Below are 15,000 nucleotides of genomic sequence, written 5' to 3' on the forward strand. Positions count from 1 at the left end.
GTCTGTTGTCTGTAATAATCCCAAATCTATCGTCCTCATCGCCTTGGAAAATGTTACAGTCGTTTGTGTAGAATATGAGGAATTATCTTGGAAAGTCAGTAAATAAGGACATTTTATGAATAGGTAACTTTAAAGGGAGCAGAATGTGATGTTATAGCCAAACTGTTAAGGGATAATGACTGATATACAAGGCTAATGACAGAATAATTGCATGTAAGGAAGGAAATATATAATAGCTTATAATAGCATGAGGCCATGGAAGCAAAATTACTTGCGCAATACAGGGAATTTTTATGCCGGGATCTTAAAAAAATCTTTCTTTGAGACGGCTCCCTAAGCACTTTCATCTTCGGGCACGCTTGAGAAACCACATTACAGCAGAAAACAGCAAACTTCCATCTTGTCACTCTGAGTAATTCTGTCAGATCACTTCCCATCACTTACTTTTAATTCCTGACGTCGCTCCGAGCGGCTCTAAAGCTGAATCCTGCCTCTCCCCGGGCGTAATGGAGACACGTGAAACCACTCGCAGAGCTGAGGTTTTCTTTTTTTGGCTCAGGTGTGATTTCCACAAACAGGCGAGATGAGTGACATTGGCTGCCATGCAACAGATGCATTTTCTCAGTCAGCACATCTGCATTACCACTGTAAAGGGGGACGGAATAGAGGAGAGGAGAAGGTATCAGAAGGAGCCGAATAAAGGAAAAGTTGAAAATCACTTGACATTTGGTCCGTGGTTAAATTAACCATGACTGAACGCCGCGGACTGCGGCTACTTTGTCTGAAAGCTACTTTGTCTGACTGAGCTCTGTCCGTTCGTCTTAATGAAGCTAAAAGAGTCTTAAACAGCTTAACGCAGTCATCGGGTTTCTACCTGTGTAAGGCAATACAGTGAGTGTAATGATGCACACAGTGTGTGTGTATGTGTGTGTGTGTGTGTGTGTGTGTGTATGTACTGTACTGTCTCCGTGTGTGTGTGTGTGTGTGCGTGTCTGTGTGTGTGTTTGAGTGCGTGTGTGAGACAGCGTAAAAGAAAGCAGAGACGACATCAGAGTCCATATTAAAGGATAATTACAACTAAACAACAGGAGACTGTTCCCATGAAGAATCCTGGGGGATTATCTCTTCTTATTGCTCCTTTACATTGTAGGGCTTCCAGGCTGGTGTGTGCGTGTGTGTGTGTGTGTGTGTGTGTGTGTGTGTGTGTGTGTGTGTGTGTGTGTGTGTGTGTGTGCTTCTTCCAACCAGCTCTAAATGTCCTCTCCCTATATCTCCCTAGATCAGAAGCTACCATGTGCAGCAGTACCACTGTAGACCATGCAGCTAAATGTATGTAATGGAGTATCCTACTTCCAAGTAGGCCCGTCACGATAATTAGGTTATCGACTTATCGTACGATACATGAATATGAACTCAATCAAATTTATTGACCTCAATAACAGCCGTTGTGTTTGTTGACATAAGAATGAATGTCAACAACGGTCCAGCAAGCCTCGCTGCTTCTGTCCTCTCCTCTGTTCTCGTCGTATGATTAATAAAATCACTGGTTTGGTCTATAAAATGTCAGAAAATATTTCTTAGTATTTTTCTAAGAACATTTCTCTCAGCAGCAAAACAAATCATGTAGGACTCGCACCAAAGACCAAGCTCACACGATTCAGTATTAAAAGGACAATAATATCGTCTATCGCAATAATCTCGGGTACAATATATCGTGCAGCAAAAAGCAGTGATCGTGACATGCCTTCTACCAAGAAGGAAAAATTAAAAGTGCACCTTTGACACCAGAGACGAACGAGGGTTTACATCCCCGCTGTCTGAAAGTCAACATGATGGCATTATAACCCGGAAGACGATCGTCCCATTACCTTCTCCCTGATCTTACACAAGATCATGTGGAAGTTGCATAAACACAAAAGTCAGTTGTTTTTTTATGGGGGGGGGGGGCGAAAGCCACCAACTTCCAATTTGTCATATTTCTTCAGTATTACCTATATCAAAAGTTCAAGCTTATACTGCTGCTGCACTTGAAAATAAAACCAGCTGCCCTGAGACAACTGTGTTTAAATAAGACCTGCTCCATAGGAACATAATTGGGCCTTGGCTCCGACACAATTGGACCAAATCACTCCTCATTTTTCTCAACATGAAGCAACTGAGCCGTACAGCATATTCACAGAAAGGCTAGAAACTTGGCTACACCTCAATATCAAACATTTACACCTGTATGAAACACGATTAAAACAACAAACAACTAAATCAGCATATTGCATAAGCACGAAAATTGTACATGTCCTATATGTCCACACGTGGCATTCGTGATATTCCAAGCTAATCAGTACACTGATTCCAATGGTGTGTTGATTATAACTCTCTGTCATCGAGTAAGCAGCCGAAGAAGAGCAACAACAAAAATGTTTGCATCAAAAAGTGACATAAAAATGATATCTTGAATCACACATGCTACATGCTAAACAAGAAGCTATGAAGTCACACATGCTAAATGCTAAACATGAACCTATGAAGCCACACATGCTACATGCTAAACATGAAGCTATGAAGCATGAAGCTATGAAGCCACACATGCTACATGCTAAGCATGAAGCTATGAAGCCACACATGCTACATGCTAAACATGAAGCTATGAAGCCACACATGCTACATGCTAAGCATGAAGCTATGAAGCCACACATGCTACATGCTAAACATGAAGCTATGAAGCACAGAACGGGGAGACGCTCGGCCACACGCCAGTGTCAACCCTCTCCACCGACATGAAACATAATTAAAACACCGAGCAACTGAGTCGGCATATCACATAAATACGACAACTTCACATGATAGATGCTGCTACCAACATGCTAACAACACAAGCCACATATCATGCTAACGCCTCAGCCTCTACAGATTCCAACACTCTCCTTCCTCTTTTACTCTCAGACAAACATTCAGCTCACCAGCCGCAGACCAATGTTCGTATATCAACAGAGGGACACACATGAATTATGTCTTACCGTCTAAGTATTTGCAGGAAAGGTTGTGTTTTGATCCATAAATCCGATTCTGTTAGCTAGCACCAAGACCGCTCATCACTTCAAGATATTTATCCGTCCGGTCAGTCCTACTTCGACTACACATGCGGAAGTCGCGTGTCAAACGGTGTCGGGGGAAAAAGGCGTCACAGCGGGTTCCACTCACAGATAGCGAATGGTGTCCGGGGGAGGGATTGTGATGCTTGTCCGCAGACTCTACTGGCTCTGACTGTTCTGTACACGTGTCAATCACCCAGATTGACCAATGCACTGCTGAGATAGATACACGCCTTCGTACTTCATGTTGAGTCTGTTCGAAGGTCTGACGACATTATGTCGCACTACAAAGATCGTTTATGGAGAGACAGATGCTCACCTGTCTTCATTAAATTAAAACAGTTGTGGAGCGGCCGTCGGACCAAGTCCCTACTAAAGCCTGTAACTTTGCCCTGATTCACTTCATCAGCATGAAATCTGGCACAGACAATGTTCCGTTGTTGTTCTATGGGTTTCAAGAGGAATGGGCTTCATCTGCATTATTACATAGGAGATATTCACTGTGAAATTTATTTTCTTTAGGCGGACATGAAATATTTCATTTATGTTGTGTGCCATCTTCATTTGCTCTGACCCAATAACATCTATATTTGATTCTTGGAGCAGAGATAATTCACCTCTGCATTTTACTGTACATGTACACGTACACTTAGTTTACACAGACAGAGTTTAGTGTTTTGTTGCTGATCTTATTCTCTGCTGTGCTCCAGGCTATAGTCATAATTTTTCATCATGATGTGATCTTTCAATTAAGTTAAGGGTTAGATAATTATCACTCGAGTGTCAGTAAATTAAAATGATTTATTTATTGTTTTGTTGTTATTTTTACAAATCAGCAATATTTCCAGCAATATTGCATGCATCAGTGATTTATGTGTGAAGTGTAGAAATCCCCCTGAGGAAATATTCTAAATGTTTCAGACGCCTACAAACCTGTGACAAATTGAACCAATAGATAGATTTTTTGTAAATAAAGATAAGCATTTCGATAATTCCGTTTTGACATTGGTGTTTGTTGACTTTTTACAACCAACTTTTGCTGCAGTTGAAGCTCCGACTGAAAATTTGAGACAAGTGCAACAGAGATAGTTTGACTGACTTAAACAAGGCAATAATTAAAAAAAAGGAAAACAATGAATTAACTATCCTTATGTAGAGCAGGATACACATATTACATCAAATAATCATGCAAAATATTAATGACAGCTTTCACACACAGTAAAATATTTAATTATCACAATGATTTTCAGAAATAGGTTTAAAAAAATCAAATCCATCTAACAAACTTATTGTCAAGAAAGACAATTGTAAAATGTTTGAAGATGTCCGTAATCACATTCAAATTCATACAGACTCTACAGAGACTCATCACTCCTCGTCCAGGCCACTGTCCATTGCTTTTTGTAAGTAGAAAGTTTGTGATACTTCCGCTGTGAGTTTTGTTTCACACTGACTGAGCCCGAGTATTTTATCAAGAAGATTTAATAAACTGATGAACACACAAACGCCTGGATATGATTTGTCAGTCGTGCTACACGATGACTCTCCGTAACAGAACTGAGTCACCAAACTTCTGCGTGTGCATCTTTTAGATTCTTAGAAAAAGCGAACCGATCCTTGGATGTCACAGCTCCATGGCCGAGCCCTCCCTGGGAGACAAAGCCTGAGTCCCAGTAGAAAATTTGCGCATTTAGCTGTCATCGCCCAGCTCGCTTTACAACCCCCGACCAGCATTCACACAGAGGGCCCTGGCCTCTTTTCTCTCCCTCCGTCCATCCACCCCTCCACCCCCAAACCCCTCACTTGCTCGCCCGCTTTCTTTCTTTGAGTAGGGAAAGGCGATCCCCCGTATAGCTCAGAGATCAAGACGGGAAGGTGTAAACTGCAGATAAATGTGATCAAGTGTCTCTGCTATCACAAGGCCTCACAGCGGAGTGGCTGGCTGGGTTTACCGGCCCTCCCTCCCTCCTCCCTCCACACCAACATGGATTAGCTGCCCCCTCTTTGTGCCTCTCGGTGGAAGCAGACAGGTAGAGGAGACGAGGAGATGTTCGCTCATTTTGGACCTGCAAGAGCTTTCAGACGTACTCTCGCTGGTAAAACGACACCGGAGCGGCTATCGTTCGAAACCCCGACGACGCAGACCTGTCTGTGTCAAAGGTCACAGCGTGGACCGCTGGACAGTGTAGGCAACAAATGTGGAACGACCTAGTGAGATGAATACAGACAGGAAATTGAGACTTTATAAAAACCTGTCACCATTTGCTGCCCTGAGTGATGAGAAACGTTCATTTATATTGTAACATTATACAGTTAGATGTGTTTTAACAGATGCATTTGTCTGTTTCTATTCACTGGCCTAAACACCACATTTAAACATCGTAGTCGCAGGAGAAGGAGCCTTGAGTTCACCTGACAAATCATCTTTATCGCCCCCTGTTGGCTGGCTGCAGTGAAGGTCATAAGCCCCGCCTCCTCCATGTCAGTGGAAGCGACACCTGAAAAGCCAAAGTACACAATACAATATTGACGCGGACGTGTTTAACCGGCTTCATGCAACAAGTGAATGGTTCAGGTTTTTGCCTCTGCGTTGTTACGGTGTCTGTACTTTCATTATCGACTGCTTCGTTCTGGCATTGAATGAGTGAGAAAGGTGACGTTTTAGGGCCAAATAAAAAGTATGGAAGGCCAAGAGTGTGAATGACATGATGTGTTTTCCACAAATTGACTTCATTCAGAGGTATGAATATACGACGGAGTAGAAACTGTCCCATAGACAGCTCTATTCTTTCACTCTCACTTTTTTTCCTCCTCCACATCGCTCTCTCGCTCTCCGTCTCCACAGTTCACATGTCTGATAAACCATTTATCCCCCCAAGGACGTTTTTCCCATCCAAGCGTCCGTCCAGTGAAATTACACACTCGACACATAATGGAGCCCGCTCCTATCGCCTCAGCACAGAGAGACCCGGAAAACCACATCTGCTCCCGAACGCCCGGGACAATAAACAATTCGCTCTCCGCGCTCAAATCTCATTTTTCGGACGAAGACTTGACAATAAAAAGAAATAAATTACGCCACCGATGAAGGGGGCGCCTTAGCCATTCCGGAGACGTAGGGAAAAGTTTTTCTCTGAGTTTTTTTTTCCTCGCGGCGAGCAGATTCCTCTGAGCTAGCCATTATCTCAGGGAGGAAGTTAATTAAAGTGGCCCGGTCTGAATCAATGGGGGAATTTGCAGCCGCGCGACGGACAGACCAATGGACTGACGGGAAGAGCGGAGTGACGGCCATGACACCACTTCAGAAGAGAAGATTAGCCCAGAGACAAAACTCCCCGACTCTGATCAACCCTACAGTGCGCCTCTCCTCCTGGATTACTCCTCTCCCGCCCCTCCCTCGCCTCCCGTCCTTCTCTCTCTCTCTCTCTCTCCCTTCCTATCCATCCATCCATCCATGCCCGTCCCCCATCCTCCAGTCGAAAAAGAAGTTGGGGGGGGGCATGTCTTCAAAGCTCGTCTCCTCCTTCCATCCCTGTAATTCCTCACATCATTACCAAGTTTCCGAAACTTAATTTTAGCAATTACACATGCAATTAATTAATAAATGTGCTGTCATTACAGCCCCTTGTGTGATCTGAGCCCCATGAATGGGAGGTTGGAATAAAGTGGTCAAATGAACTGGGAGGGCTTCAGAGAGAGACAGAGGGAGGGAAGGAGGGATAGAGGGAATGAGATTGTTATTAAGGGATTGCAGAGTTAATCGGTCGAGGGGCAGCTGCTCTATCAGCGGCAGAGGCCTGCGGGGAGAGCGAACGAGAGACTGACGGAGAGATATAAGGGACAGAGAGAGAGAGAGAGAGAGAGAGAGAGGATGGTGAGGACGGAGGGGGACGAAGTAGAGCAGAAGAAGCAGGAACAAAAGAAAAAGGCAGAAGACGAAAAGCCAGAAACAAAAGACGATAAGGGGAAAGGAGAGAGACGGAGGGGGGGGGGGGGGGGGGGGGGGGGGGGGGGGGCTCCTCGGAGCGGGCTCAGTTCAGTCAGCCGGATTATTAATGAGATCAGGGAGTTCTCAGGTCACTACAGCACCATGAGTGGCAACGCACAAGCAAAACACACACACACACACACACACACCTTCCCATCACACTCACACTCAAAAATGCAGAAGGCCGCCTGTGTTCGAGATGTTGAGTTTGATCGTCAAGATGATAAACAATGAATAAAATTGACAAAGAACAGGGACAGAGTTCGGCCAAATTAAAATCCTAAAATTGCAACATACAGACTTTCGAGGACTTTGCCCTCGTCGATGCGGTTTCCCCCTTGTTGTCGCAGGATGTGGTCTGAGCGCTCGGCGTGGAAACACGGGCAGGGGAACAGGGTGTTGACTCGCTTATCACTGCGGCGCGTTGACGGGAATCACACCTGATATGAGGAGCGGGATCCAATTACAGCGGTGTGTGCGTGCGTGCGTGCGTGCGTGCGTGTGTGTGTGTGTGTGTGTGTGTGTTCATCAAGCAGAGCAGACGCAGTGATGTAGAGTGTACGTCTAATCACACGACATGACTCATGGAAACCTCTGACCTTTCAGACCAAGACTGTAAAACTAGGTCGCCATGAGCTCTCTCATGGTCCGGGTGTGAGCGACTTTTTCGAAAGAAAGTTGAATCAAGTATAGTCGTAAAAGTGTCCGAACTGTACGGTGCATTATTTGCAGTTCAGTATAAAACATTTTGTTCACTTTTTCCACAAACTTAGAATGGGTCATATAAAACTTCTTGAACTTCTTAATGTTACATTTCTTCCTAAATAAATCATTACTATATTTATTCTGTGACATTTGTATGGTACAGATATTGCCTCCTTCACTAGTGACTATTGAATCCAGGAGGGATCAATGGAAAATGGGCCTCTCGTTTTTTTCAACTTGCTGGTGATGATGACAGAATTTTTTTTTTTTAAATATACAGGAAGTCACTGACACCGTTGAAAAGAGAACATCCTTGCAAATGCTCAGCAAATTGTTCTGTGCTTGTCAAGATTTAAACTCTCAAATTTGAATTTGATTGATTACCTTGTTTCAAAAGTTATTCACATCCTCCAGAACATGAACAGGGGAGAAACAAACCCACTCTGCATGTGTCGCCTCTCGGCTCCTCTAATCTGCTCTGAGTGGAGGCCGCTTGGTTCGGGATGAATTAAAGATGAGGGTTAAGGAACGACACGGCTTGGGGGTTAAGAGGAGTCGAGAGTGTTGTGTTTAAAACTGGACGCGTGCTTTCGTCATTTCCTTTGCCCGCTATATGTTTCGCCCGGCCGTCCATTATCCATACCGCTTGTGATTCGAAGGTCACTGGATCCTCAGTGTTTGGTGTGTTTACCAGTTCAGGATTCTCATTTAACTGCTCCTCAGTATGTCTCTTTGTTTCACTCTGACAAAGTGTGTTTACCTCTGTCCAACCTGTCAGTGTGTGTGTGTGTGTGTGTGTGTGCGCGGGTATGGTCCGCACGCTGCCAACCCCATCCCAACACGCCTGCCTGTCAAAACAACAACCCTCCATCTTTTCTTTTTTCTTTTGAGAAAAAAAGGGTAATTCCAGGAATTAAAATGCTGAAATGACAGTCAATCAGGCTCGTAATTCTGTCTGCTATAATTAGAGGCTGGGAAAACTAATTACAGCAAAGAAACCTAACTCTCCTCTCGCTCCTGCTGCTCCCGCTGCACTACAGCAGCCCTCATCACGATATCAGGTGACGGCTATCAAACTCGTTAGGGCCGCCGCGCATCACCACACACACGCACGCACACACACACACGCACACACACACACACTGTACGCACGACACAAAATCAACAACAACATCAACACACACACACACAGACACACACACGGAGGTACACACACTTTGTGGTTGAGCGAGCGGCAAGGCCAAAAAAAGAGATGGAGATAAGGAGGAGGAGGAGGAGGAAGATGAAGGGGAAATTTTAAAAAAGTAGCAGGTAATCAAGAAAAGAGTGGCGACAACAACAGGTTGAGCTCTTAATCAGCAGAGGGAGGGAGAGAGAGAGAGAGATGTGAGGAGTGAAAAATGATAGAGACAGATACATGAAGAGGGAGGGAGGGGCGCAGCGAGAGAGCATATAGACTGAGATGTAAACTACTTTAAATGCTTCAGGTTGCTCTCAGCTTGATTACGGCAGGGAAAAGCTGTTTGCTGTTTTAAAAAGAAGAAAAAAAATGTTTCTGATCATGCACACGACCTGCGCACAGGAACATCCATCTGAATGACACGCCCAGTTCAAGATTGGATACTTCACTTTATTATGATTAACTGCTTAGCCCGCAGACGAACTTCATTTCTCCTGAGGTGCAGAGGGACAAAGTCGCTGGAGGACAAAATAGTCAGATTTAGGTGCATTGGGATCAAAAGCTTTGGGAATTATTAATGTTGTGACGGAGCAGGAACAAGCAAGGAACAAATTCTGCTATCTGAGTTAAAGTGATGAGTCTTGATCATATAATATCAAAATAATAAAAAAAACATTAAAAAATGTTGTAATCATTTTTATTATCAAATGATTGTTCCATTGATTATTGCCCCAATGCACCTGTAACTTGTTTCTTCTCTGCCGAGAAAAAAATCAACAAGGTCCCGTTGCTCAGAAAAATGCTTCTCTTAAACATTTTAGTGGAGCATTTAAGTTTATGTAATTTTATATATATAAAAAAAATAGCAGACAATTTTTGAGTCTCAAATCAGTTTGAGGACACGTCCTCCTTCCTCAGCCACCTTTCTTTTTTTCTTTTTTTTTTTTACAAATTAGAAAAGCTTCCCAAGATGGCGGCCGTTGAGGGTGAAACCATTCGTCATTACACAATCAACTTCTTGACCATTTGGGGTGCACCCACCGTCAGAGCTGCTCACAGCTCAATCTGGTCCGACTTATCAAGCAGCTAGTGACAATAAGTCACTTGGAATAAAATGTTATTTATTGTGAGCAGGAGGAATAGACTTTGGTACTTCCTGTCAAGCTCTACCCCTGACGGGAAGTAGAACACCATGGACGCTTTGCGATGAATTAGGTGCTTGAGATACAAAGGAAGACTTTTCCTTTCTCAGGCGGCGGTGATGAGGACGCGAGCTCGGAGTTGGGACGTCCCGTGAAGGACCTCTGGTTGGATGACCAGGCATCCTGGGGGTTGGGGTGGTGCAGCAGGTGGGTCATGCAGCGGTGTTGGACTGACAGATGACTGAAAGGAGAGAGAGAGAGAGAGAGAGAGAGAGAGAGAGAGAGAGAGAGAGAGAGAGAGAGAAAGAGAACATCTGGAAACTTTGGCAGCTTTTGAGCGTTTTGCTCGAGGCGAGCGTGTCGGCTTGCGATTGGTGGAGCTTAGAGACAGCAGGAAGTGTGCTGTGGAATTAGGAGGCATGAGAAGATGAACGCACCTCATGCACTCAAAACAGTATATTACCAATAACCAATATTAAGTCTAAACCTGGGAGAGAGAAAACCACTTTTTGATGTGGCATTTAAAACCAAACGCTCCTTCAAGTACAAACACTACAAAGTCCCCACTTGGACCAGGCCGACATCATTGGAGTCTCTCTCGCTGTGTTTGTTCTATCTTTCTGTGTGTTTACCCGCCGACCCCGTCCGTGCGTGTCAGTCCTCCCTTAGCCGAAGAGACCGGCTAAATGTCACTGTACATTCCCTCCAAAACACGTCGTGACGGCTGGGCGGGGTGGCTGGGGTGAGGGGGACCCGTTTCCAAGGCGACTGGGGTCTCATTTTTCGCCATCGGCCCATTCCCAACCTGTTACCAAATGAGCCGCAGCAGCACTGCCGGAGCTTCAAAGGGAAGCGGCCCTCGGAGCCGCGACGGCCGCCGCTAATGTCAGGAAACCCAATACCCGCAGACAGAGCCGGAGGATTTCTCGCAAGGCAGATGGACGGACGGACAAGTCGCTTAGCTCTCGGTTTAGTAAAGGAGAAAAAAGAAATACAATTCGGTCATCTCCAAATCTGCTTCCTGCCCTTTGTTCTCGTCGACTTCCGCTGACGCCACCGTGTCATGAATTCGCATTTCACTTTCTGGGACTCGTTCAAAAGTTTGCGTAAAATCCGCTTGATGGCTGGGCGGGAGCATTCGGCGACTCTTCCTCACTCCCCTCTTCATCTACCCGCTATTCTTGCTGTCTTCCGCCACACTCTCAGTTTTTCCTCGGTGCCCGGAGGTTGCCGAGCTTCAAAGTTTATTTTCCCCCCATGTTAACTTCTGGGTGATGGATGCTGGAGAGGAGAGGGAAGGGAAGAGGAGAGAAGAGAAGGATACAGTACTGCAGAGTAGTCTAGGTAGACGTGAAAAACTGAAAAACTGATTCCTCGGATTGGAAATTTGCTCCAAATTTGTCCGAACCTTGAAATACAGTGAAATGCTTGATTCAAATTTCTTCTGTAAGATTCTTTCTTCCGTTTTTTTTCTTCTTTTCTGAGTGGATTTCACATCACTTACAAAATCCAATCTCTTGGTTTCACAAAGAAGCTGTAGCCGATGCAAAGTATGGCAAAACACACGGTGATAAATAAGATGTTGGGATTCATCTGTACAGTGTCGTCATCTTCATCTTTAAATGATCTGTGGATAAATTATGTAATCTGACTGTATGTCATTGTTGACATGTGACTGTAGAGGTTGCACATGGTACTTTACAAGGAAGAGAAGAATGTGTGTATGACAGTGTGTGTGTGTGTGTGTGTGTGTGTGTGTGTATGACAGTGTGTGTGTGCGTGTGACAGTGTGTGTGTGTGTGTGTGTGTGTGTGTGTATAACAACAGCTGGTAAGTAGAGGAGTCTCCTGATCCTCTCTCTCTCTCTCTCTCTCCTTCCCACAGCATTGTTCCAAAACAGGGTTTCTTGGTAAAAAAAAAAAAAGCTAGGTGCAGTCGGTGCATTAGGCTTGATCGAGTTCGGTGGAGCTGCAACTTCTCCTTCCCCTCCTCCCACAGGAAAGTGACACACTTCCAGCCTCCATTCATCTCCACCTGTCCCTGAGGACGTCGTCTCTGTTCCCTCCCTGGTTGCGTCCGCTCATCTTCTCCCCACGTATCAAACCTCACTGTCGCTCCATCTATCTGTCTGTCTGTCTGTCTGTGTGTCTGTCTGTGTGTCTGTCTGTGTGTCTGTCTGTCTGTCCGTCTGTCTGTCTGTCTGTCTGTCTGTCTGTCTGTCTGTCTGTCCGTCCGTCCGTCCGTCTGTCCGTCTGTCTGTCCGTCTGTCTGTCTGTCTGTCTGTCTGTCTGTCTGTCCGGGCCTGTGTTCTCTCACCAGGGTTTGATTTCAGGCTGAATCGACGCCCTGTAAGACGAGTCAAAGCCAGCGGCTCCGTGGAGGCTCCAGGGAGGGTGGAGGGAGGGAGGTGGGGGGCCAGGTTTCATCCCGGGGAGGGTGCAGCGTTCTGGGGTTAGGAGTGGCCCGGGGGGCCCCTGGGCACGGCGGAGGGATGGATGGGTGGATCCACTGACTGATGATTGTGTTTCCCCTGAGGCAGAGAGACATAGATCACAGCAGGTAGAGAGAGAGAGAGAGAGAGAGAGAGAGAGATCGCTGGATAGAGTTAACTATTTTCATGCTGAACACAGTGTTCACAGAGACTTTGACCGTCCTACATCGTATGTGTGCGTTAGGTTGGAGGCTGTTTGGTTTTTAATCCTAATGCTGCAGCACAACCTTAAACCTCTGTGCTAACACTTTGGGGAAGCCTTTTTTTTTTGTTTGACTCCTGATTTGTACCAGAGAATATAAGTTAATTTTAACCTTAATATCAGTTAATTCTAAGTTTCCCCCTCCTATAGACATATTCAAGGTTAAACTCATTTTATACTTCTGTTTTGTTTTTTTAAATAAATGATTTTATCTTTTTGTATTTCATCGTTCTGCTCTTCTACGTTTGTCCTTATTGTACAGCACTTTAGTCAACTGTGGTTGTTTTGAATGTGCTATATCAATAAACGTGACTTGAACCGCGATATCATCTATTTCCTGACCGCGTTGAAGTATCAGGAAATTACGTATTTTAACCAACATCACATTCTCTATGAAACCAATACCGATCTATTTTTTCATGCCTCAACCGACACAAACATTGACCATAATGGCGTCAGTTTATCGCAGCACCGGTGCTTGGTGGCAGAGTTGGAGGACACGTTTAAGCAAATTTGAAAATCTCTGGGATGAACTGGAAAACCGACAGTGAGCGAGGCCACATTACCCCGACTACTGCAGCACATTCACGGCCATGGAAACGAGATTGTCGACCCTAACCCTGTAGAAAAGGAAACTTCACGGATTACTATGATTTTTATGAAATGAGGTGAACAAAGAATATTTAATGGCTTTTTAAAGCTTAACTACAAGTAGCTTTATTACATTTTAGCTTTAAAGTTGCCTTCAACACTTGATTTATCCCGGCAAAACCAAAGTCAGGCCAAAAACGGGGTCTACAGAGGAGTTCTGCAGGGGTTTTCACAAAGACTGGGGTCTCCTGATCACGTCCGCAGGGGTTTGTGTCCACACGCTGAACCACCTCTCGTCTCTCTTCAAGGGAACGCTGACATCCTGGAGGTGACAGCGTTGGTTGAATAAAGTGGAGAAATTCAGTCATGTCTACGTATGAAGTGGTTGAATCCCCTGGACCCCGGGGAGCTGCGACACTAGAATTCTTGGCATTAAGAAAAAACGTCTTTACAATTGTGTAGAGTATATGATCAGAACAAATTGAATTTGGCCTCAAAATTCAGAAATGGCAGAGTTGCCTTGAAATTTTTCCAAACCTTTGGATGTTTTTGCAGTGCGCACATGGGTGTAAGGCGTACTTCCTGTGTGCGTCTGCATACTTTTGGCCACGTGCGAGCCGCACGCGCGCCCTCCCGGTTCCCTGTAGGTTCAAGTTGCTATGGATACCAGGGATCAATTAACGCCGGCATGTATTTTATAATCCGGGGGTAAATCATAACAGCCACCACAGCTCCAGTTGGATTAACTCAATTACCACTATTATTACAGCCCACTGTTCCCACTTCTTATTCTGTCGCTGTCTGTCTCTCTGGCGCTCTGACAGCCCTACTCGTCCTATATAATGAACGCCACACGCAGACCCTCTCTACGCACCAAATATAGATTCGGTTTTCATTAGGACGAGCGGTGGGAAGTGCATTCCGGTGTAATCCTCACTTGTCAACTGAACATCAAAGAACTGGCGAGGACAAAGACACCAGAGGCAGAACAAGTCGGAGAGGCAGAGAACTACTTCCTGTAATTGACAGATTATCTCACAAAGAGCCCTGAGTTAAAACGTTAATCTATGACTTCCTCGGTGTTTTGACGATGATGCTGTTGTTGTTGTTGTTGTTGTTGTTGTTGTTGTTGTTGTTGTTGTTGTTGGCGCAAGAAAAGGGCATGTGGTGGCGTTTCGGTCCCGCCGCACCTCCGAATGTTCTCGTGTCAGTCAAAGACTCCTCAGCGCTGCGGCCTTTTAAAAGATAATTATGTTTTCATCTTCGCGGTTGCTATCAATACGCAACAACAAAACACAATGATGTCAAACATATTAAGTGTATAGTGGTGCGTGGAGTTTTTTTCCTTTAGCAGATACAGTAACAGACACTGAGAGGTTAAAACGGCCAATAATGATACTCTAACGGTGTGCTTTCATACAGATGATGCAAATATCAATAACATAATCATGTTAGGGATTAATCACACTAGTACATATGTGGTATATGTGAAATTTGAAAAAGCCTGTTTTGACTTTTTATGACTTGTGTTTATTGTTTCTTCATTGTTGGTTGTTGGCCTTTCAACCGCGTTTTTCTTGCTGGTTGTGTAGCAGCGTGTTTTAAAAAAGCT

General features: G+C 44.8%; 1 long non-coding RNA gene across 5 annotated transcripts in view; it reads right to left on the reverse strand.

The window, feature by feature from the left end:
• LOC118317697 overlaps positions 1-3,207 on the reverse strand; it is an 86,309-nt gene extending 83,102 nt beyond the window's left edge. For 2 of the 5 annotated variants that reach the window (XR_004795499.2, XR_004795496.2), the window contains exons 1-2: positions 3,015-3,203; positions 445-645 (exon numbers count right to left, since the gene is read on the reverse strand). This is a non-coding gene — a long non-coding RNA (uncharacterized LOC118317697). Of the gene's footprint in view, positions 1-444; positions 646-3,014 lie in introns of all 5 variants that reach the window. The other 3 variants (XR_004795498.2, XR_004795497.2, XR_004795495.2) reach the window with 2 other exon arrangements.
• Between the last annotated feature and the right edge of the window lie 11,793 nt (positions 3,208-15,000).

Source organism: Scophthalmus maximus, chromosome 13 (genome assembly GCF_022379125.1).
Source record: "Scophthalmus maximus strain ysfricsl-2021 chromosome 13, ASM2237912v1, whole genome shotgun sequence".
Classification (NCBI taxonomy): domain Eukaryota; kingdom Metazoa; phylum Chordata; class Actinopteri; order Pleuronectiformes; family Scophthalmidae; genus Scophthalmus; species Scophthalmus maximus.